Raw genomic sequence first — 21512 nt, forward strand, 5'->3', positions numbered from 1 at the left:
GTCCCTGAGGCCTGGACTTAGCTCTGAATGCAGGTCGCCAAATGTGTTTCAAACAAAGCTGGTTGGTCTTTAAGAAAATTGTGATATTAATTAGTGCTGGCAAGGATGTGGGGGAAATGTTCGGTCATACATTGCCATGGGACTGCAAATTGGTGCAACCACTTTGGAAAGCAGTATGGAGATTCCTCAAATGTTTGCTAAACATTTCCTGTTTAACAAATGGTGGGGTGGAACCACCATTTGACCCAGCTATCCCACTCCTAGTATATACCCAAAGGACTTAAAATCAGCATACTATAGTGATGGGGCCACATCAATGTTCATAGCAGCTCAATTCACAGTAACCAAGTTATGGAACCAGCCTAGGTACCCTTCAACACATGAATGGATAAAGAAAATGTGGTACATATACACAATGGACTATTACTCAGCCATAAAGAAGAATGAAATGATGACATTTGCCAATAAATGGATGGAACTGGAGACTATCGTGTTAAGTGAAATAAGCCAATCACCCCCAAAACAAAGGCTGAATGTTCTCTCTGATATGGGGATACTGACTCACAATAGGTGGGGGCAGGGAGGGAGGAGTGGAGGTTCACCATATTGGACAGAGGGGAATGGGGGAAGGAATAGGGGATAGGAACAGGAAAGACAGTCAAATGAATCAGAGACATAACTTTCCTGTGTTCATATATCATGAATACACTATCAGTGTACCTCCGCATCATGTACAACCACAAGAATGGGAAGTTATACTCCATGTATGTATGATATGTCAAAATACATTTTACTGTTATGTATAACTGAAAAGAACGAATTAAAAAAGAAAATGTTTTTATTTATCAATGAGGTAGCATTTGCAGACCTTTCTGGCAAGTTATCTTTCAGGGTCCAGGTAGAGCGTGATGAGTACTTTCCTTTCCTCTGGTGAAAGCTGGTTGAGAACATCTCTCCCAACTTCACATTCAATCATTATGCTGAGGAATCAGCCAACACTACAAATCAGGAGTTTCCAGCACAGGCTTGTTACCATCTAGAGGTGCTGGATTCATTGTCTCTGTTTAGCAAAGAATTGAAGAACAAGACAGAGATAGCAAGCCGCGGGTTTATTGCAAAAGTGACAGAGATAGACTTGTTCAAAATGAAGGGACCCAGAAGAACTGGGAGTCCAGTGGGGGAATTTTCTCCTCCTTCTCCTTCTCCTTCTCCTTCTCCTTCTCCTTCTCCTTCTCCTTCTCCTTCTTCTTCTTCTTTTTAATTGGGGATTGAACTCAGGGGCACTCAACCACTGAGCCACATCCCCAGCCCTAGTTTTTTGCATTTTATTTAGAGACAGGGTCTCACTGAGTTGCTCAGTGCCTTGCTCTTGCTGAAGCTGGCTTTGAACTCACAATTCTCTTGCCTCAGCCTCCAGAGCTGCTGGGATTATAGGCCTGTGCCATCACTCCTGGCTGGCTTATTCTTTTTATGATGTCTGAATTTCCTCTTCTCCTTATCTCCTCCGCTGCCCACGTTCTTCTCACTATTATTGATTGATGCCTCCTCTGTCCATGCATCTGTTTTAGTTTTCGTATTGAATTCCCTGCTTAGGGTTTGTCTGATAGGGTCTCCCCACTTGTGTCCATGAGCACATCCATTAAGTAGGAAGTTGACCTCTTAGAAGACCCTCTCCGTGCTCCTTTGTTCTGGCCCACCCTCAACCTCCTCACTCTCCACCTTCCCTGGCTACTTAAGCTCTTCTATATCTCCCTTAGGCTCAACATGTATTAGCATGGGCCACCTCTCCCAGTCCCAGAGAAGATGCCCAATTTATTGGAGCATTGCAAGTTTTCTCAAAAAGATTAGACTTAAGACAAAGTGATATGATGACTTTTGGAATTTGACTGGGGCAGCTGTTACCAACCCACCTAGGATCTATCAGGATTTTTGTCAGAACCTCTTGAATGCTCTTGATGGAGGGGGGCCATGGCGGTCAGACTTGGTTAGTCAATACTGCCAGTTGGTTTTCTTCTTGGTCAGATATTGTTACCAGGTCCAAAGACAAAGAATAAAGGCACCCAAAACTTTATCCCTCCCCCTATGAGGACTAGCAACATAGGACAGGGACTACATCAATGTACAATTGCCATCTCTTGCTTTCTACTACCCTGGTGCTTCAGGGAGGACCTGATTCAGATGAGGTGTCCCTTGACAGAAAGGACTGCCCATCATCCTCGTGGTCTTCACAGTCTCAGGTCCAGTGCCTGGCACACAGACAACCTCTCACTGCCAAAGATGCTGCTTTTGAATGAATGCACTCTGTGAAAGAGAACCCAGGAAGTCTACTCAGCCCAGGTCTTTTTGTCTTTGTAACTTATCTTTTCTGGCAACTTCTGTTTATCCTGGTAAACTCAGCTCAGGGGATTCCTGGAAAGCCTTTCCTAGTATCCCTGAAACTGGAGGAATTGACACTCTGTCTCCATCTTTGACCTCCCAGTTTGTTCTACCCACCCCGTCCAGATGTGAATGTCTACATCTCCTTCAGTCCTCTAGCCTCGGCCCCCACTACAGGTTTGGCACAATATAGGTGCTTCATTAAAGACCTAATGTGTGAATGTGAGCTGAAGCTGGTATAAAGAGAAACTCAGAGTTTCAGAAAGACTGGCAAAAGCCACCCTTCACCAGCTCTTTCTGCGTGTGAGTCATATGAAGAGCAGCATAGAATGTGACCCCAAAATATGCCCAAGGATTTTATGGCGTAAGGATTATTTGAGCCGAAGACAACTGAGAAGGAGCAGATGCAAAAAAAAAGCTGTCCGAGTCCCACTATTTGCCTAGTAACAGGACACAAATTTGGGAAGGAGCTCCTCCCCTCTCTCCTAGGAAGCACAGAAGTTAATCACCAGAGACAACTAGACCCTGGTCAGCCCAGGAGGATACTGGAGGGAGTCAAAAACAAGCCTCACTCTCCAACCCTCACATTCCTCAGGGCCCCAAGTATTTTACTTTCCACACTTTGCTGCTCCAAGAGTTCAAAGTCCTTTTCATTCCTCTTGTCACTTCTTTTGTTAAGACCCCATGTGGACCCAGGTTGTAACCACCCCCTTGAGTTACGCAGGGTGACTGCTTCCCTGTGAAGTCAGGATGCTCAGGTCGATAGACTTCTGTTTGTGTTCCTCTTGTTGATCTGTCATTCCAATTTATAGAACTTAGGAGGGTAGAGGGGAAAGATTTTCTTTCTTTCCTAGACATTGTCCAAGATCATTAATTACCTTTTCTCTTTTAATCTTGATAACTACCCTGCAAGTTAAGTTCTGCTATTCCCATTATATGGAGGAGAAACTGGTTATCAGAGTTGTTATGTAACTTACCCAAAGTCACATAGCACATCCAAGGAGGAGCTCATATTTGGATCCTGTGATTCTCTGACACCACTACATGGTCAGCACAGGGAAAAATCATGTGTGCTTGATTGGGTGGGTTGGAGTCAGAACACTCAGTTTCAGCAGTTAAAAAGCCAATAGTCTAAAGACCCTTTTCTTCTCCTGTTTCTTGCTTCTGACATCACAACTTTTATTCCTAGGGGCTCGTTGCTTGGATTTAAGCTTGTAGTACACTGGGGTCTAATTCCGTTGTGTTCCTCACAGATTTTGCAACATCTGTTTGGTTCACTTCAAATATTTTAGGTTTATGTAATGGCAACGCAGACCAGGAAGCTAATGGGGAAGTGAATAGATTCTGTTGAAACTCCCTCTCTTGGCCCATGTGTTTTTGGATGGAGTTGCAGGATAACTTCATTGGAATTGACTGTGAATTTGGATAAGATTCAGGGTCCTGGCCCCACATCACAAATACATTTCTGTATGGCACTCTGAAATCAGCTGGAGTTTTTAAAAAGGAGTTGTCAAGGACCTGTTTAAATTTTTAAGGTATAATTTATATAGTGAGACACATAGATTTTAAGTGTAGAGTGTACAGAATTCTTACATAAGCTCGTGTTTTAACATGATTATACAACCACATAACAACCACTCAAATCAAGATGGAGAAGAAAAATTTCCCTCTAAGTTTTCATTGAGGTATGTACTATTCTGACTCTTACCATGAACTAGTTCTGCTTGTTCTTGAACTTTGTAGACATGGAATCACTGATATATATGACTTATATCTGTTTTATTTCACTCAGATTATGTTTTTGCCATTTATCTCTGTTGTTATGGGTGGCAGTAGCTATTTCCTTTTGTTGAGGGTAATATTAATTTTTTGAATATGTTCCCATTTATTTATCTACTCTCTTGCTGATCATTTAGGATGTTTCTGGCTTGGGGCTATTAGGAATAAAGTTGCTATGAAAACTGTAACTTTCTTATAACATTCTTTCATTAGTCATATGGATTTGTTTCTCTTGGATAATTACCTAGGAAGAAAATAGCTCCAGGCTCAAGGTTCTAAAGTAAGAGGTGAGTGGGATTGACATATAACCTTGAGCAAGAATCAGTGTTGGGGGCAAAGTGTCAGGAATCACCACCCCGAAGGGAGAAGAGTAAAACTCAGATATTCTCAGTGGGTGATATTGCATCAAAGGGGTGAAAATAATTTCCTTAGTGTGTGTGTGTGTGAAACTTAGATATCACAGATGTGCTGATATCCAGATAATGTTGACATATAGTGATGCCATGAAGAAAGGGGTGTGAAAAACCAGCCTCTACCTCAGAGCAAAGCCTGTCCAAGGAAGGGACATGATCTTTGTCCTTGCACTCCTAGGCACATTCCCACCCTGCTAAGTGGTTTATTTACAAATAACAGGAGAGATCTGCTGCGCCAGGTGTCCCTGACTCAGTCAGGCTAGGTGGGGATCCATAGCAACCCCCTAGCAGCCACCAATCAGCATGAGACAGGGAAATACCTGGGATGCCAGATGACCCTCCCAGTAGTTTATGGTGGTTGATAACCTGTTGGGAAACCAAGTAGTTCAGCACGTACACCCCTTGTGGCTTAAACCAATCAGTTCAAATGAATCCCCCTCTTGTAGTAACCAATCACCCCTACCCAACTTGTTCCCGCCAGTGAATGTGCTAATCATGTTTTAGAGTTGTTATTTGATTTTCTAGCAGTGTGTGATGATTTGCTAAGAGATGTTATGATGTATATTGGGGGTCCCTGCCTTCTCCAAAGAATGTGTAAAACTGCTGCAAACCCTGGGCTCGGGGCCTCTCAGCGTCACCAGTTGCTGTGTGTGTGCGAGGAGGACCGAGCTAGCTCGCAATAAACACCTCTTTGCTGTTTACATCGATCTTGGTCTCTGGTGGTCTTTTAGGGTTCCTGAATTCGAACATAACAGGTGATTAGGAAAATCATTTCAAATAAGACTCTTTAGGGGCAGATAATGAAAAAAAAAGAAAGAAAAGAAATATATATATATATATATATATATATATATATATATATATATATATATTTTTTTTTTTAGTTAAATCTGGTCTTTTCCAATCTCCAAAATCTAACCTAAAGGAATGATCTTGCTTTCTGGTCAAGGAGGGTGTATTAGTCTGTTTTTCAATACTATAACAGAATGCCCAAGACTGGATATTTTGTAAATAATTTAGCTCACAGTTTGGGAGACTAAAAACATGATACTGACCCTAGCAACCTTCCTGCCTCTGCCAGCTGCATCACTGCATGGCAGATGGCATCATGGCAGGACAAGAAGCCAGAGAGCACTTCACAGGTCAGGCTCACTCTTTTATAACAACCCTCTCATGAAAACTAGCCAGAGTCCTAAGAAAATTACATCGATCCCTTCCAAGAGCTGTGTCCTCAGTGACCTAATGACCTCCCACCAGGTCCCTTCTCTTATAGGTCCCACCATCTCTTAACACCGCCACACTGAACCCATGAACTCACGGGGGGGGGGGGGGGGGGGGCTCCAACCATGCCCAAACCACGGCAGAGGGGAAATCAGGAAGAATAAGAGCAACAGTACCCAGAGATGCCCAGGGAAGCCCAAGTGGTTAGATTCCTGTGTGCGTGGGTGGGTAGGGCAGGGGCTCCCAGGTGTAAGGCACAGAACACCCTGAAAGGGCAGGGAAATAACCAGAGTCTACAGAGACCTGGCTCTGGTCAGCACGGGGACCAGCTGGCCTAGGAGAGAAGGGCCTTTCTTCTGCGGAGGTAGGAAGTGATGAACGTCTCCGCTGGCCCTGCTGGGCGTCACTGCAGATCAAATCTCGCCTGGAGGAAGCTCAGGAACCACAAGACAGCCACCGCACTCAGGGCTTCCTGGGCACCTCGCGCCCATTGTTCTTCAGCTCCTGTGCGTTGTTTCCGCCCCAGGAGGCCTTCCCTGATGACAAATGGAAAGAAAGTAAAAACTCTGGAAAGAATGAATGAACCAAAGAGAGAGCAGAGACAGAGCCAGGGGAGACGCACAGCCCTGGACCCCGGGCAGGAAGAAGAGGGGCTTTGAGAGAAGCCCCTGTGGCGCTCTTAACCCATGCTCTCTGCAACACCCACTCCTTGTGGGCCTCTCCTCACTCCTGGGGGGGAGATGGCCGGTGGCAGAAGGGCCACGGGGCAGGGGACCCCATGCAACCCAGGCACTGCCTTTAGCCCTGGATTGTACACACGGGCAGGGTGTTACCCTGCAAAACTACTTCTCTTCAGGGTAAAGTCTCATACCTGTTCTTTAGCCTTCTGTGCCTTAGTCTTCTCATCTGCAGAATGGCCGTGATAATAATGGTATCTGCCTCCTAGTATTGTTATGAGAATTAAATTAGTAAATATACGTCAAAGGCTCAGAATGGAGCTTGGCACACAGTCTCCCTACATGAGCATCCGCTTTTATTATTACAAATGACAAACGACACCTGCTGTCCAACTGTCCCCAAGCAAGGGAGGGTACCACCTTCTAATTTCTTACTCAACTGAAAGAATGACAGGCAAGTGTGATCTTAATAGTCTTGCCTGTTCCTAGACTTCAAGTAGGGATACTGCTGCCCCCTTGGGGCTGTCATTTCTTGATTTGCTCATTTCCCTCTTCTCAGTCCTCCCCCACCCCCACCTCTCCCCGTGCTCCCGAAGGGGGAGTGGAGATAACCACTGTCCTGGGTGTGGGGTGGGGTGTGCAGTGCAGAGGAAATTTTGATTGAGGCTCTGATGACTCACGAGTCGCTGTGCGTCTGACTCAGCAGGGTGAGGTCATAGCATAGACAGACAGCCCATGGCGGGTCTCTTGGACAAGAAACAGAGCTGGTTTCGGGAGGGAATGATCCTGGGGCATGGGGGTGATTGTGGTCCCTGCATGCCCCATTCTCTTCCTTCCCAGGTTATTCTGTGAGGAGACATGATGAGCGGTGAGTGGTCCATGATCTGATTGTCCGTGTGGATTTCCAGAGACCGGGCTTGTTTCTTCTCTGTCCTGTTTCCCAGAGATCCATTGACCTCCCTGGAAAGCCCTGGAAGAAGTTGCTCCGACGACAGTCACAGGCTGAGCTCTCCAGGGAGCACACGCCCTGGCGGAGCAGGCTCCAGGGCGTCAGTCTTTCTGTTCTGTTCAGGGCACGGGGCGTACAACGGCGAGTCAGAGAGGTTAAACCCCTGCCCCTGAAGCTGCCACTCCATGAGTGGTGCTGGGGACACGGGGGATCAGAGAAGAAATGAATAACCCGTGGTGATCGGTGCCACCTGGTAATAGACCTCTACGTTTGTGATTTGATGGGATGCCATCACAACCAAGGCTACTGCCAGTGTCACAAGGAGCTCTGGAGTCAGGATGACCCTTGGAAATGGGAGCGCAGGAATGGCTTCCACGACCCCTGCAAGGATCTTTGGAAGCAGGTGGCCCTGGCATGGGGCACTGGCGTGGGGAGAGGCAGCTCTCAGCCTAGGACAAGTCCTGGAGCCAGGGCAGCGTGAGCTCCAGCTGCCACCGTGCCCAGCAGCTGAGGCCATGAGTGTCCCCAACCTGCAGGGAAGATCTGGGCCAGGTCCCTCAGCACCCAAGTCACTGACCGGAGGCTTTGGACCTTCTGTATGTTTACCTCCTGTTTATCTTTCTCATCCTCTAAGATCTGAAAGCATGGTAATAAAGGGCGTGGTTTGGAAGCCTGACAGGCATGTGATCAAATCCTATTTCTGCTATTCATTTGACAATATTTATAGAGTATATTTCGGGTTCTATTTGAGACATGGAGGGAGCAACAGAGAATAAGTGAACAAGCCTCTGTCTCTGGAGCTGATAGTTCATGAGAGGCCAGGGGCCACTGAAATTAGAAGAGAAACATATCACACACCATGATTCGTGCTGCCTAACAATATGCCTATATACTTATTATACTTTTTCAAATTAAGTGGGGTGTGTGGGGAAGAGGAAAGGGAGGGTGGGGGGTGGTGTTTGGGGTGGAGGTCTGGGAAAGCTTTCCGCAGAAGATGGCACATTTAAGCCAAAACACAAAGGAGATGGTGTGGCCACTCAGAGACCTGGGGAAAGTGGGTTTGGGGCGAGAGCCCAGGCCCTAGTGGAGAATGTGGGGCGGTTGTTTGGGGCTCTCAGGGAGACAGAGGACAGGTGCAAAGAAGGGGGTTTTAGGAGCAGAAGATACAGTCAGAGAGGTTCATGTGAAATATCCAGAACAGACAAATCTGTAGAGACAGAAAGTAGGTTGCTTTGGGCTGGGGTGAGTGGGTGGAGTTGGGGACTACTGACTTTGGAATACATTTTTTTTTTTCCTGAAATGATGACAATGTGCCACAATTTACTGAGATTGTGGCTGCAAAGTTCTGGGAATATGTTAAGAACTACACAATGTACATTCTAAATGGGTGAGCTGTGTGATAGGTGAACGATGTCCACTACAGCTATTTAGAAGTCAGAGCAGTGGCTGATGGGGGACTGGGTTGGGCAGGGCCTGTGAGCCATTGTGAGGATTTATGCTTTTATTCTGAGCTAGGACATTACTGGATGCTTTTAAGTACAAGAGTGACATGACAGGATTTCTATTTGCAAAGAATCTCGGCTGCCATGTCAAGAATAGACTGAAGGGGGCAGGAGAGGAAGCGGTCCGCCAAGTAAGGAGCTCATTGCAACAACAGGTGAGAGGTATGGGTGGTCCTCCCCGGGAGCTGGAATCACAGAAGTAAGAGATAAAATTTAGACACCCCTTGATGGTGGAGCTGGCAGGAAGTGCCGAGTGTGAGTGTGGAAGAGAGGGATCAAAGTTTAGTCCTAACTGGTAGAATGGAGTCTCCATTTACCAGGACTGAGACTATGGTGGGAGTAACAGGCTTTGGGTTGGAATCAGGAGTTTACTATTGCTATGTGAAGTCTGAGGGGTCTGTTAAAGACCCTTCAAAGGCAGGTGGGGTTATCTTTAGAGTTCAGTAAAGGCACCGTCTGGGCTGGAGATGAAATATAGGAGTCATCAGCATATTCATGGAATCTAGTCTTTAGACTGGATGAGACCTTGGGAGGAATACAGACACACATCATGGCCAAGTAGACACTTACAGGCTTAGCTTTCCAAGCTCAGGAAGATCTACCTTGCCTGGTTACTGTGGGGGTTGACCCATGCAGAATGGACAAAGTGCTCAGAGGATAGCTCTCACCCACTATTTTTTGTTTGTTTGTTTGTGTGTGGTCCTAAGTATTGAACCCAGGGCCTGTGCATGCGAGGTGAGCACTCCACCAACTGAGCTATATCCCCAGCCCCCCACTGAATTTTCTTTACTTGTTCTAATTAGTTATACATGAAAGTAGAATGCATTTTGACACATCATACATAAATGGAATACAACTTCTCATTCTTCTAGTTGTACATGATGCAGAATCACACCGGTCATGTAATCATATATGCATATAGGGTAATAATGTCCAATCAATTCTACTGTCTTTCTACTCCTATGCTCCCTCTCCTCCCTTCACTCCCTCTGTCTAACCCAAAGTACCTCTATTCTTCCCTAGCTCCCACCCCCTTATTGGGAATTAGCATCCACATATCAGAGAAAATATTTGGCCTTTGTTTTGGGGGGTTTGGCTTATTTCACTTAGCATGATGTTATTCAGCTCCATCCATTTATCAGCAAATGCCATAATTTCATTCTTCTCTAAAGCTGAGTAATATTTTATTGTGTATATATACCACATTGTTTTATCCATTCATGTGTTGAAGGGCATCTAGGTTGGTTCCATAGTTTGGCTTTTGTGAATCGAGCTGTTATAAACATCGATGTGACTGATTCTAAGTCCTTTGGGTATAAACCAAGGAGTAGGATAGCTGGGTCTAATGGTGGTTCCATTCCAAGTTTTCTGAGAAGTCTCCATATTGTTATCCATAATTGTTGCACTAATTTGCAGTCCCACCAGCAATGTATGATTGTACCTTTTTCCCCCACATCCTTGCCAACATTTATTATTGCTTCTATTTTTGATAATTTCCATTCTGACTAGAGTGAGATGAAATCTTAAGGTAGTTTTAATTTGTACTTCCCACTGAATTTTTGTTTTGGAATTCTTCATGTACTTGTCTGGTCACCTAACTTTGGATCTTAGCCTTATTATTTCACTACTTTAGCTGGTTCGGCCCTGCGCACTGACAGCAAATCAGCCACTCTTTTGGAAACATCAGCTATCTAAAATGCTGGCCTAGGCTTTCTACCCTCCAAGGATGTACCTTCCAGTGAATAAAACACAGGACCCTGTTTTCTTAATGATAACGTATGGTAAATACAAGACTGTAACAGGTGCAAACCCAGCTTTGGAACGGACAGATAGTCATTCAGTCAGGGGACATTTGTGAGGTCTCTCCAAGGAAGCAGACCATGAGCTCAGGCTTGAGAATTGAAAAGTGTATTGGGGAAAGATGGAAGGGTAGACAGGAGTGAAGGTGGAAGGGAGGGCAACCAGGCAGATGTGACGAGAAGACAACCAAAGGAATCCTTTGTGGTTGAAGCATGTTTATGGTGATGGGAAGACGGAGCTCAGACTGGAGGGACTGGTGAAGAGATTTGCTGTAGTTGAGACCTGAATGTCCTCCGAAGGCCCACGTGTTAAAGGCTTGGTCCCCAGGGTGTTGCTAGTGGGAAATGGTGGAATTTTGGAGAGGCGGGACCTAGTGAAAGGGCCTGAGGTCATTGAGCATGCCCTTCAAGGGGACTGTAGGATGCTGGTCCCCTGCTCACTTCTGCTTACTGGTCTTAAGGTGAGTGACTCTGCTCTGTCACGCACTCTTATCACGACATGCTGCCTTGCTAGAGGACCAAAGCAACAGGACCAAGGATCATGCTTTGGAATCCCCCAAACTGTAAGCCCAAATAAGTCTCTTCTCTTTATCTCTGCTGGGAACATTTCAGGTGTTTCATTATCGTGACGGGAAGCTGACTAACACAGGCACCCCGTTTTAACATCCTGTACCCATGGGCACACCCCAACCTGTCTGGTCACCCAGGGCTGCTCCTTTTTGGTTGGTTCCTCTCACTCTTGAGCCCATCACATCAACCCATCAGCTTTACTGAGCCTGCTGTTACCTGCCCATCCATCCATGACCTAACCTCCTCTTGTTTCCCTCCCGTGATTTCCTTAACTGCACTCCCTCACTTGCCAGGATCCTCAACCGATTTGCATCTTTGGCTTTCTAACCTATCATCTTTAAACTCCTAATCCTGAATCATTTCAATAGTCTCTCTTTCTTCAATTTCAGGATGTTGAGGTAGTTGGACAAAAATCCCTCAACTGCCTATTTCAGTGGTTTCAAATTTTTTTGTTACCAGTTTCAGTTGGGCCCTTAAAAGTTGTCCTTGGTCTTAATTGGGTCCATTCTTTGATACGTCGTTAGTCGCCTTTATTTCCCATCTTCCCTTGTGGCCATATTAAATGTTCATTCTTCTTCTCAACTTGTTCTCAGCACAGAAAGTAGCAGGCTTTTGGACTTGTGCAACCTCAAATGTTTGCCTCTCCTGCATGCAAATTTGTCTACTTATTGTCTATTGCTGTGTAATGAATTTCCTCTCCAAATTTGCGGCTCAACACAACAAACATTCATTATCTTCCTACCACAGGCCAGGCCACCCTCTTGGTGTGGTTTAATTGGGTGCCTCTCCTTTAGCATCTCTCACAAGTTGCCATCAAGCTACTGGCTGAAGCTGCAGTCATCTTTTCTAAGATCACTCATGTGGGCCTTTACCTGGGGCTGCTTTAGAACATGGCAGCTAACTTTCCCCAGGGTGAGTGAGCCAAAAGAGAACAAGTGCCCAGGCTAGAAACCGCAGTCTTTTTATAACCTAATAACGGAAGTGACATACTTGTATAGTATTCTGTTTGTAAGAAGTGAGTCAATAAGTCTGTCTTCCACTTAATGGGACTAACACAAGGGCAGGAATACCAGGAAGCAGGGATCATTGGGGCCATTTGGAAACTGCTTACCCCAACTTCTCTCCTCCTTTCCCCATTCCTCCTCCTCTTTAGGGCTAGTTTCTCAACATGTGCAAATGTTCCTATCTTTTGGCTCTAGCTCTATAAAATATCCACCATCATTTCATTGGTTCTTTCTTCAACCTTAAAACATGTCCAGAAATCTCCCAAGTTAAAAACAAACCTTCCCTCCACCTTGATCTGTGACCTCTGGTCTCCCATTCTCCCTCCTGTTACTCTTCTTCAAAAATGTGACCTTTATTCCCTACATTCACTTCCACCTCCACAGAACAGCTCTGCTAAGGTCATCAGTGACCTCCTAAATGCCAGGTCATGTGACTGCCTCTCCATCTTTCTCTAAGGTGACCTGTGTTGCAGTTTTTCTTTCATACTGAGGATCAACCCAGAGCCCTACACATGCTAGTCCAGCACTCTACCATTGGACGCTGCACCCCAGCCCTCTCCACAGCATGTAGCACTAACTCCTCTTCAGCTCTGTGTGTATGGTTCCATCAGTCCAATGGCCTTGTGCTTTACAGCAAAGGAATTTGGGGCAAGGTGAATATTCCTGGCCCTGGGGTCTAGCCTTCCTAACTATGCCAATCAACTGCCCTCTTTGAGGACTTGTCGCCTCCCCAGTGAGATGATATAGAGCAGGACACAGATCCCAGTCCTCAAGAACCTGCTGCTATTTCCTCTCTCCCAGGGCCAGGGGCAAATCTCTCTTTTCTTACAGCTTTCATAGCCCCTACCCAGGGACTATGTCTAGTGTCTGTGTTTCCATCCTGCAGAAACATCTGGGGAAAGGAAGAGCCACAGGCCTCATCACCTTCTGGGAATACAGATAAACCATAAATTACTTTTGTTGGTGAATTTCAAGATACATTTACACTCTCTTCTCTCATGTGAATTCATAGGAACTGCCAGACAGACATTAAAAACATTTGTTTTTCTTTCTGGCTGTAAAGAGTTTTATTTTTCCTTGTATATTCCAGCACTTTTAGAGTCATAGTACATTCAAACATTTACTTTATTACCAGTACAACTGATTGGAGACTGTGGTGCTTTGGGTCTGCTCTAAGCAATCTTGCTTTGTAGACCATCTCATGCAACAGGACCACTGAGTCTGTGGCTAAAAAAGGATTTAGGATCTAATGAGAGAGACCCCTGGGCCTGCACATGCTCAGTTCCTTCTCCCCAGGGACTAATCAGATAACCGGCCCTCTGTGCTAGGGTACTGCGTGGTGGAGACGTGGGAATGTCCCTCCTGCCTGAGAACTCATCTCTTGGGGCTGGGAACCCCAACAACCCCTAACAACCATCAGTAAAGATACTGCCTCACTGTGAAACCTGGATTTCCAACAAAGGCTCTCCTGGCTCCAGATCACCACTGGCCAGGTTCTACTGTCCCTCACCCAGTGGAGTGGGCTTGAGGCTGTTCTGATTCAACACCACTGAATCTGAAGTCAGGACCCTCTTCTTCCAAACTCCCCTGGTGTTCTCAGAGACGATGAAGGATGGTACAGTCCACCTTCCAACCCAAGGAAGGTATACTCTGCCCTCCACTTTGTCCCTAATCCATTTTGTCAGCAGATGCCATCTTTCTACTTCCTAAAACTCTGCACGTGTTCCTTCAGGCTGCCTCGGTTTCCTCTCTGAGGAGCCTTCTCACCACCTCCCTGCCCCTAGGGATCCTTCTAAGGTCTATGGGAAGCAGGACTTGGCCTCATTTTCATCCTCTTTCACCTTTCTCCAAAGTGCACTCAGACTCCACACAGATCTACTATAATAATCCAGTGTCTCCATGCTTTGAATGAATGTTTTCTCTGTACTGCTTTCCGTTCTTCCATCTCTCCTAAATTCCTAACAGTCCTACAATATTCAGTTCCACGGTTATTAATTATACCCAGCACCATTCCTGACCAAGGTAGGGTTAAGTGTTCCCTCTTCTGTGCTCTCAATGGTGCAGCATAACCTCAATGTTTGCTAGCCAATTTCCTACCAGTCCAAGAGTCTTTCAGAGTTGGGAGTGTTTGATTCCTGTCTGGGTTATGGTTCCCAGCTCAATACCTGATGGATGTTAGGGACTTGATAAACATCTATGGCTACCAAATACTGCTGGCCCCAACAATAGAGCCTTGTCAAACCATCTTATCCTTCCTTCACTTCTTCCCTCCTTCTCCCCCTCCCCTCACCTGGTGACTTTGATGCAGCTCATTGGTTGCAGAGCTCATAGGGAATTTGATGGTGCTTTCCCTCTGGGTTGCTCAGTTGGAAGGCAGGCAAAACAGGCGGTCTCTGCAGGCTGTGAGTGGGCCTTGCTGGGGAGTGATGCTTCATGCAACCTCAGGGCCTCCTGCAAATCAGACATGATCGCCTTCACTTCCTGTGCTTACGGAGATTAGATACTGCCTAATCAAGGTCGATTTTTTTCTCTTTTCTTAATATTTGAAAGTACCAGTTGCCATCCAAGTGGGTGGCTTTCAGAAATCCCCTCTTTTTTGGTGTTTGACTTCTTGTGAGTTTCAAGAAACCAATCTATTTGGAAAGAACCTGCACTTAGAAGTTCTTTGAACTGCTATGAAGCTTAGCAGGAAGTGACTTGGGACGGGTTAGCTAGTCTTGCCCAGGAGAGGTGGGAGGAGTGAGGTACAGGTGCATCTTGTGTGGGTGTGGCTTTAGATTATTCCTGTGGTCCTCTTCCTTTGTGTGACATTTTACAGATCTACTTGACTATGAAATCAGTATGTCTGTTTACACTGTCAGGTGTCTGTCACACCCTGGTGGGGCATCTGTTAGGCCAAGGCATCTGTGAGTCCTGGGCTGGCAAAGACAGACTTGATTAAACTTTCTGATTTTGGCTTCACCTGTTGTAATCTTTGAGTGGACAGAAGAACAGTTCAGTGAAACTTTATAAGAATTTAATAATCCTGCAATCTGTATATGGGGTAAAAATGGGAGTTCATAACCCACTTGAATCAAAGTGTGAAATATGATTTGTCAAGAACTATGTAATATTTGGAACAACCAACAATAAAAATTAAAAAAAAATAAATAAATAAACTGGTAAAAAAAAAAAAAAAGAATTTAATAATTCCGCCCCCTCCTGGCCCCGGCTTCTTGGGCTGCAGTAGCCTCTTCTGGAATGTTCCCCTCTCGACATCCCAACTCACTACCCTCTCAGTGCTTGCCAAAGTGCCCAGAGTAGAACAAGATCTGAGGACCTCTGTTCGTTATAGCTCTGTCATCTCCATACTCTCATCCCCTAGCACTGAAAAATGGTGAGCTCTGATCAAAGTAAGTCGAAGTGGGATCCTGGCAATTCCCAAATTCCAGCTCCAACTTCTCTCTAAACTCCAGGGTGGTACATCCCCCTGCCTCCTCAACAGCTCCATTTACACATCTAGTGGCCATCCCAGAATTAACCTGTCTTCTACGTGCTGCTTCTCACCCATGTCTCTGGATGGGAAACCAGCATAGCCCTCTACCTTACTGTAGCTTTCTGCTCATATATCACCTGTCAAAGGGATCTTTCTTTAAAGAGATCTTTCTTTAAAACCTCGGATAGCTTAGGGATCCTGCCCACCTCCTGACCTTTCCCATTTCTCTCTATCCCCTCGTTCTTTATTTTTTCTGATACTTCTATCTACTTGAAATCGTACACGTTTGTTGTCTGTCTCCCCTCCTTAATGAGGCTTTCTTCCCTGACTCCTGTGGGGTATTTTTTTAGGAGAAGGGTTGTCCATTGTGAGTCATCGCCATGCATACAGTATGACATATAGTATTTCATGTAACATATAATTCCTCAGCAATTTATTGATCACCTCTCTTTCAATCCATCTAGAAACTCTTTGATGTAGGTTCTGTTATTATAATCACCATTTTTTTTTTTTTAAGAAGAGAAAACAGGCACAGAAGTAAGTGACTTCTATGAATCCTTTTGGTCAACAAGTGAGGACAGGAAAATAGAAATCTTACACACAGTAAGTACTCAGTATTTATTAAATGAGCTCGTTTAACAAAGTCTTCATCATAATTCTAAACTTAAATTATTTCTGGAACTTAATCTTATACATGATCATAAAATTAAATTTTCTCTGCTTTTGGCACCGTGGTATATACCTGTAATCCCAGCTACTCTGAAAGCCAAGGCAGGAGGAGTCCAAGTTGGAGGCCTGCCTGGAGACCCTGTCTCAAAATAAACAATTTAAAAAGGGTTAAGAATATAGCTAAATGGTAGGGGGTCACTAGGTTTAATTCCCAGTACCAAGTAAACAGACTTCATCCAACCCCAACCTTGTCCTAATAATCCTAGTCTTTGTTTCTCACACAGAATGACAGCCCACATTCCAACTGATGTAGGAAGGCCTTGACACGTTCATCCCATTGGAAGAGGATACTGAACGTAGATATGTTTTGCTTAAAAATTTGCAAAACATTTAGAAAATGTCCACTATACATACGAATGAGGGGAGAAGATTTGAGTGTATGGTACTTTAGATTCCCACCTTCCTCTTAACATCCCACTTCTTTCATCTACCTAGTCTACAGATCACAAACCTAGGAACCATTCTTCACTCTGCCTTCTATCCCTCTTTCTAAAATTAATTTATTGCACAGGCAATTGTGCTTCCAAATGGTCCATTCATTCCTTTTCAGTTTTTGTAGCATCTGCCCAATGTTAGGCACCTTCGTTACCCCAACTCTTATAGAAACCTCCTCCCCAGAGTTTCTTCTCCATCCTAGCCTATGAACTCCACAGTACTAGAGTGACTTCGTTTTCTTTTTTTCCTTTGTTGGTCCTGGAGATTGAACCCAAGGCCTTGCACATATTCTACCATTGAGCTACATCCCAAGTAAGAAGTGACTTGTTTTTTTTTTTTTTTGGTAGTACAGGAAACTAAACCCAACGGTACTCTACCATGGAGCTTCATCCCAGTTCTTTTTTATTTTAAGATGGTCTTGCTAAGTTGCCCAGGCTGCCTTGAACTTGTGATGCACTTTTTTTTTTTTTTTATCCCCACTCCAGGCTTTTTGTGCTATAAATCCAGTTTGGCTCTTAAAAAACAAAGAATTTATTAATTCCTACACATTTCTCCAAATAAAACAACTGTTCTGAGAATTATGTTTTGAGAAGGACTTGGAGGCAGGGCAAGGGTCATGTATCTCCACCCCATTGCCTGGGAGGTGGGGAATCTATTATTTCAGTCTATCTGGGGAGACAGACATTGGCTTTCTTCCCTGACTCTTGTGGGGTATTTTTTTAGGAGAAGGTTTGTCCATTGTGGATCATCGCCATGCATAGAGCATGACATATAGTAATTTCATGTAACCTATAATTCCTCAGCAATTTATTAAACTGCAGTATGTGCTGAGAAATTTTGGATCACCTCTCTTTCAATCCATCTAGCAACTCTTTGATGTAGGTTCTGTTATTATAATCACCATTTTTTTTTTAAAGAAGAGAAAACAGGCACAGAAGTAAGTAACTTCTATGAGTCCTCTTGGTCAACAAGTGAGTGGCAAGTTGGAATACAGCGAGGAAGTCTGACTGCACTTCCTTGTGCTTCTCCTGTGAAATAAGTATCAATAGTCCCACTTTACAGATGAGTTACTTAGAACTCAAAGAGGCTGAGCAACTTGCTCAGAGTCCCACAGGAAGTAGCTCTCTAGGTCTAGCTGCTTCAAAGCATCATTCTCCTACCCCATGCTGGTTAGATAGTGGATAGACTAGTTTCAAAGTAAAACGTTCTACACATTTTATTTTTTTAAAAGGTCATCTCCTTCCTACCTCTTCCTCATTTTTTATTTCTTTTCTCTAGAGGCAGCCATCTTCAACATTTTAAGACTTTCCTTCTCCTAGTTACATATTTCTAAATAACGTGCTTATACTATACTAGATTTGTCAGTTTTAGATATTTTCTACTTATTACTATTGAAGATGAGGATTTTATCCTCTTAGGTCCTGTCTTCCTCAACTCTCACATCCTTTTCAATAGAAATTTTTTGGCTAGTTCAGTATTCTCTATCTACATTAGTAAGACTATGTGAATTCACAGCTGAGCCATGTAATGTACTGTTGTCCCATATCTTTTTTTTTTATTTGGTTTTTGGAGTTCTCTAAAATGAAAATGTGCCATTTAAGAAATTTACTTGATTTTTCTCAAGCTCTGTGACAGCAGTGTTATCTTCTCACTGTGCATAAGCATATCAGGTATTTATTTTATTTTTTCTTGGTGATATTCCTTCTGGATCTCTTTCTTTCTGGTCTGATGGCTAAGGAATCCTAAGAGATTACCTGTCTCCTCTATTTGGAGTCCTGTTGGTCTTTGGGGATATTTTCATGACAGTTACCTAAAGGTTTAAAGGGCAAATGTTTTAAGATGGGAGAAAATAAGCATAGGGTGTTTAAGCATCAGTTAAAGTTCCACAGATCTAAGTGACAGAACCAGGATAGAATGAAGCTCTCTGCAGTGCCCCCTTCATCTTGGAACAAATGACCATCGTTGCAACTGGCCAGCATACCCTGGAAAGTCCATACCTCATGGGAGGATATGGGGTGGTGGAGATTTGATATCTCTAAGTCCTTTCCTAACTGAGAGATATGGTTAAACACTTGGACTTTGAATCATACTTCCGGAATCTGCCACTTAATGGTTATGCAATTTGGAGCTGGTTATGTAATCTCCCTAAGCCTCAATTTCCTCATTTGTAAAATACAAATAATAGTGCTGCCTCATAGGGTCATCATAAAGATTAAGTTCCATGATGTTTTAAAGGGCACATTAGAAAATGCTCAGTGAATGTGAAACACTTTTATACTTATGGCTTAGAACTTCCCTTGTATCTAGTATCCTTGCATTTCTTGGCCATATTGAGCCTTAAGAGAGCTGTGTACAATAGAATTCTCTGCATGAGTGATTTCTGCCTCTCAATTGAATAAATCTTGGTTAATAAGCTATCCCTGTCATTCTTCTGTTTAATCCCAGGCCCCTTTCTGAAAGTTGATGCCATCTGTTGGCCAGCTGAAGTCAACTGACCAATATTAAATTCTATCCAAAGGTCCCAATTTGTGCTTTTTGCTGTGTTTTGACTTTTACACTCTTGCTGTATTGATTGATGCAAAAGTGTTATGTTTTTGGGGTCAGAATCTTTTCTTGGGAAAAGGGAATATCTATACTTGATTTACTTCTTTCTCATCTTTCATCCTACTATCCTTTCCTGAACTATTTGCTAAGAATATTTGCATTACAGAACAGAGAAAAGAAAGATGATGCAGGTTTGAGAAGAACTTTGAGGAAGAGAGCTTTTAATGCAGTGTAATTCAAAGTGTAAGTAACAACTCAAGACTGATTGTGAAATCACAACTGCCATCTAAAATATTGAAACAAAATAAAATACCTGTGTCACACATAGTAAGGAGACATTGTTTTTGTGAACTTCTTTTAACTGTATGTGTGCATATATATAATACATCTTTCTATACACATATTCAAGTATGTATATATGTGCTAACTTAACAATATAAGATGCACTTCTTATGCAGGATTACTGTTGAAAAGTTTGGAAAGGGTATCTTTAGGATCTTCACTAAGTTTTTTTTGCCTTCTTGAACCTTAGTTTATTGGTCTCTCTTTAAGATAATCAATCCTATTTGAATTATAAACAAAAGAAAATAAAACAAATCAAAGACCCCAAGGAAACAAGGACTCATGTTTCCCTCTTCAACATTTTCTGGGCACTAACTACATAAGAAATCTTGGATGAATGTCACTACTTTGAAACCTATAGGCTTCTCAGGGGAAACAGATAAACTGAAAGTTATGCAAATTAAAATAATTTAAATGTTAAAAAGGTACAGGTAACGTGTTGTGAAGATAGAGTGAGTCACTCCAGCCAGGGTACCATGGGAGGCTCTATGCAGCTCAGAAAAGTAAAATATGTCAACAAAGATTGGCAAGAAAGGACTTGGCAGTGTGTCTTTTTTAAAGACTCTTCCGTAAAACAGTTTGGTTGGATCATAAAGTTTGATAGTTTCAAGAATATGAGCTTTAAAAGCAACATAATCTATTTTGTTCTTAATTCTGTAACACATTTGAATCCACAAAGTAACCCGTTTTGTTAATTGACTTTAAAACATTTCAGCAGTGTGACAATTCTATTTGTATAAGTTGTATCCTAGGAATAGGAAGTGGCTTCAATCAGAAAATCAGTCCAGGGATGATTGACCAGAAATTTAATTGGGAAACCCTCACTTCACAAGTGACTACTAGAAGTCCTGTTGTCTGTATTTCAGTCAATACAGGAGATTGTAGCTTAATAAGTATCCAGTGTGTTCCCATTGGTGACATATATGGCTTGCTAGTAACCTTGAAGCTCAAATTTGTGAATCCAGTACCAGGATGTAGACTAGCTGTGACTAGCCACTGTGTTCTTACAAGAATGTACCCTGTAACCTATGCTTGTCTGTATAGTATTTAAGGTTTGATTGCTACACACACCTCTGTTCAGTCATTAGCACAGAGGACTCTGGTTGCCTGATGCTGACCACAAGAATGACAGAATTTTGCCTCCATTATTTGATACAGATGGCTCAAGTGACCTTTTCATGAAAGTGTGGTCAGAGCACCCCAAAGGGCAGAAAGCTGAAACTTCTTTGAATTCAGAGCAGATTGTACAAAGTGTTACTGCTTGCTGCTAAATGTTTAATAGGTGATTCTGTGTGAGGCAAATTGCTTCTGAGCTTTGCTTTTGTATTAAGTGGGAAAGGATAACACTATCTACCAAAAAGAGTCTGAGTGAAAATTGGCTATCAATTTGAAAAATAAGGAAAGACTTCTGGCACTTTTGAGTTGCTCCCAAATAACATTACTCAATCACCACCTATTTATCAAAGCAAGTTTATTTGATTACTTATTCCAGACAAATAAGTCTCATATGTACAACTAAGAAATAAAACAATCCAAATAAAGGCAGGAAAAATTAATATGAACCACACAAACATCTAGAAAGGAACAGCAGCTGCATTCATTTTATAGAATACTGTGAAATAATGTAGCACCATTTACATCAAAGACAGCCTAAGTACTTTCAGTCTGTTAAAATTCAGTAATAGCTTAAAATTATA

The sequence above is a fragment of the Ictidomys tridecemlineatus genome, chromosome 12 (assembly GCF_052094955.1).
Source record: "Ictidomys tridecemlineatus isolate mIctTri1 chromosome 12, mIctTri1.hap1, whole genome shotgun sequence".
In the NCBI taxonomy this organism is placed as follows: domain Eukaryota; kingdom Metazoa; phylum Chordata; class Mammalia; order Rodentia; family Sciuridae; genus Ictidomys; species Ictidomys tridecemlineatus.